Source organism: Saccostrea cucullata, unplaced genomic scaffold (genome assembly GCF_032062105.1).
Source record: "Saccostrea cucullata isolate Sc308-1 unplaced genomic scaffold, CSIRO_AGI_Scuc_v1 ctg10742, whole genome shotgun sequence".
In the NCBI taxonomy this organism is placed as follows: domain Eukaryota; kingdom Metazoa; phylum Mollusca; class Bivalvia; order Ostreida; family Ostreidae; genus Saccostrea; species Saccostrea cuccullata.
In genome coordinates, this window is record NW_026932459.1 from 4,128 (window position 1) to 8,254 (window position 4,127).

The window sequence follows — 4,127 nt, forward strand, 5'->3', positions numbered from 1 at the left end:
TCTATCTATGTTCTAAATTCCACCCCGCTTGGTTGAAAACCAAGGGAGTTATAGCTGTTTAAAGTTTGAGCCAATCAGATTGCAGCGCACGTACACGCACGTGTATGCATGTGCATGGTGACCATACCTACTTGTAGAAATCCATTATATCTATCTATGTTCCAAATCCCATCCTGTTTGGTTGAAAACCAAGGGAGTTATAGCTGTTTAAAGTTTCAGCCAATCAGATTGCAGCGCACGTGCATGCACGTGTTTTCATGATAATTGCTTTATTTCATGTTGTAGGATATCATAATGCATGGCTATGTTCAAAATTTCAAAGGATTTCGTCAAAAAACAAGAAAGATATTGAGAATTTAGTATCAGCCAATCAGAGCGAAGCACACGTGCATGCGCGTGAGATCTTGCTATTTTGACCATATTATATTGTCTATGCTACTAATATATCATCAGATTATGAGTTTCAAAGCATTTCATCCAAAAATAGAAAAGTTATGGCTATATCTATTATATTGGTCATTTCACGCGTTGCACGTGCACGCTGTTGCAAGCACGTGCGCGCAAAATGACCTTCGTTCCGCAAATCTACATAACATGCCTACTGACCCTAAAAAGGTTTTACCTAAGTCAGATGTGTAGTTTACAAGATCACTCCCGGACAAAAAAGTACCCAGGAAGAAGAAGAAGAAGAAGAAAAATAATAATAACTAGTGCTAATTGTAACGGGGACCGTTACAGATGTTCCCCAAACGCTCCCCAACTCCCTTTTGGTGCCATATTCCCTATAAGCTTCATTAAATAAGACAAACTCTACGCATTTGAGACTTTAACAACGTTTACCCAGAAGTGTACCAATTTCATTCAAATTTTAGCATTGCACGCGTGCACATGTGAATGCATGTGCGTAATGACCATACAATCTTGTCTTTACAATCTATAGATTTTAATATACTAAATATCAAAGTATTTAATCCAAACGTATTAAAAAATACGCTAATTCAAGTGTATTTTTGATTTTACTCATTTCACGTGCACGCACGTGCTCACATGAGCATGGCGACCATACTCTCTTGTAGAAGTCCATTACATCTATCTATGTTCTAAATCCTACCCCGTTTGGTTGAAAACCAAGGGAGTTATAGCTGTTCAAAGTTTCAGCCAATCAGATTGCAGCGCACGTACATGCACGTGTATGCATGTGCATGGTGACCATGTCTTCTTGTAGAAGTCCATTATATCTATCGATGTTCCAAATCCCATCCTGTTTGGTTGAAAACCAAGGGAGTTATAGCTATTTAAAGCATAAGCCAATCAGATTGCAGCGCACGTGCATGCACGCGTTTTCAAAATAATTGCTATATATCTTATTGTAGGATATCCTAATGCATGTCTATATTTAAAATTTCAAAGGATTTCGTCAAAAAACAAGAAAGATATTGAGACTTTAGTTTCAGCCAATCAGAGCAAAGCGCACGTGCATGCGCGTGATATCTTGCTTTTTTGACCATGTCATCTTGTCTATGCTTCTAATATATGCTTCTAATATGAGTTTTAAAGCATATCATCAATAATTTAAATAGTTACGTCTGTATCAATTATATTGGACATTTCTCGTGTTGCACGTGCGAGCTCTTGCAAGCACACGTGCATGCACATGCTTTCATGATGTTTCTTTTATTACGGGCTGTAGATCTCCCTAATGTATGACTATGTTCAAAATTTCAAATGATTTTATCAAAAAACAAGAAAGATATTGAGACTTTAGTTTCAGCCAATCAGAGCGAAGCGCACGTGCTTGCACGTGCGATCTTGCTATTTTGACCATGTCATCTTGTGCATACTACTCATATATCCTTACATTATGAGTTTCAAAACATTTCGTCTAAAAATAGAAAAGTTACGGTTATATCCATTATATATTGGTCATTTCAAGTTTTGCACGTGCGCGCTCTTGCAAGCACGTGCGCGCAAAATGACCTTGATTCCGCAAATCTGCATAACATGCCTACTTACCCTAAAAAGGTTTCCCCTTAATCGGATGTGTACTTTACAAGATCATTCGCGGACAAAATTTTCCCGAGAAGAAAAATAATAATAATAATTAGGGATGTCAAAATTGTCAACAATTAATATTCGAATATTCGATAGTACTATTCGAATATATTCGAATATTCGATAAAATAAATACATCTTACATTATAATATGTATACATCTTCACTCTTTTGTCAAGCAATATACGTTTTATGTCATTATTTTGGAATAAAATTTCATGCAGTTTTGTAAATGCACTATAATTACATGCATGTTCTTAATAAAATACTTTACAGAATATATGAAGAGTTTACATCCAAAATATCATAAAAAAAATTACCCCCGAAAATTCAAAAGATTCTTTTAATAAGTTCCAGATTAATTAATCACCTTACCAAAGTGTATACTGATAACCCTACAGATTTATACCACACTGAATAATTATCAAATGGAGAAACATTAAAAGCAATTACTCTAAGCTAATTAATTTCCTGATAATGATTTTAAATGATGTATACATAAACAAGGGATCCATGTGTGTTACTTAAAAAATGTGTCCCCTCAACAATACAAACTAATTCTAAGTACTGGACACTGTTATACCTCTAATTAAATGATCAAATAAATATTTTTTTATTATTTTAGTAGATACACTCTTCACGCCTTTCAGGTAATCCAAGAGGAGTGTCTTTTAATTTTGTTTTAAATAAAATCTTATTCTTGGTCAACGATAAGAATTTGATTCAATTTCTGATAAAACTTCAGTTTTTGTCAGATTTGTTTTCTTTTTGATGCTTGTATACTTAAAATCCGAATATTCGAATCATAAATTTATATTCGAATATCAACTCATCGAATGAATATTCGAATATTCGAATATTCGTTGACATCCCTAATAATAATAATAATAAGAAACAGAGTAAAAACAATATGTTCCCCAACTTCGTTTGGGGAACATAACTAGTGCTAATTGTAACGGGGACCGTTACAGATGTTCCCCAAACGCTCCTCAAATCTCTTTTGGCGCCATATTCCATGTAAGCTTCATTAAATAAGACAAATTCTGTGCATTTTTGACTTTAACAATGTTTTCCCAGAAGGATACCAATTATATTCAAATTTTAGCATTGCACTCGTGCGCATGTGAATGCATGTGCTTTATGACCATATCATCTTGTCTACACTATCTATATATTTTAATATACTATTAATTAAGCATTCAGTCCAAAAGTATTAAAAATCACTCATTCAAGTGTATTTTTAATTTCACTCGTTCCAAATGCACGCACGTGCGTGCACGTGCATGATGACCATACCTTCTTGTAGGAATCCCTGATATTTATCTATGTTCTAAATCCCATCCTGTTTGGTTGAAAAACAAGGGAGTTATAACCATTTTAAGTTTCAGCCAATCAGATTGCAGCACACGTGCATGCGCGTGATTTCATGAATATTTTTCTATATCATATTGTAGTAAATCATAATGTATGACTATGTTTTAAATTTCAAAGCAGTTCATCAAAAAACAAAGGAGATATAGTTATTTAAAGTTTCAACCAATCAGATTGCAGCACACGTCCATGCGCATGATTTCTTGAATTTTTTTGTATATCATATTGCAGGGTATCCTAATGCATGACTATGTTTTAAATTTCAAAGCATTTCGTCAAAAAATAAAGGAGATATAGCCATTTAAAGTTTCAGCCAATCAGATTGCAGCACACGTGCATGCGCGTGATTTCATGAAATTTTTTTATATCATATTGTAGGATATCCTAATGCATGACTATGTTTAAAATTTGAAAGGGTTTTGTCAAAAAACAAAAGAGATATTGAGATTTTAGTTTCAGCCAATCAGAGCAAAGCGCACGTGCACGCGCGTGAGTTCGTGCTAATTTGACAGTGTCAGGATATTAACACTATTAATATATCCTCATGTAATGAGTTTCAAAGCATTTCATCAAAAAATGTAAAAGTTATGGCTATATTAAGTATATCAGTCATTTAACTCACTTCACGCGCCCGCACGTGCAGGCGTATGCGCGCAAAATGACCTTCGTTCCGCACACCTACACAACACACCTATTAACCCTAA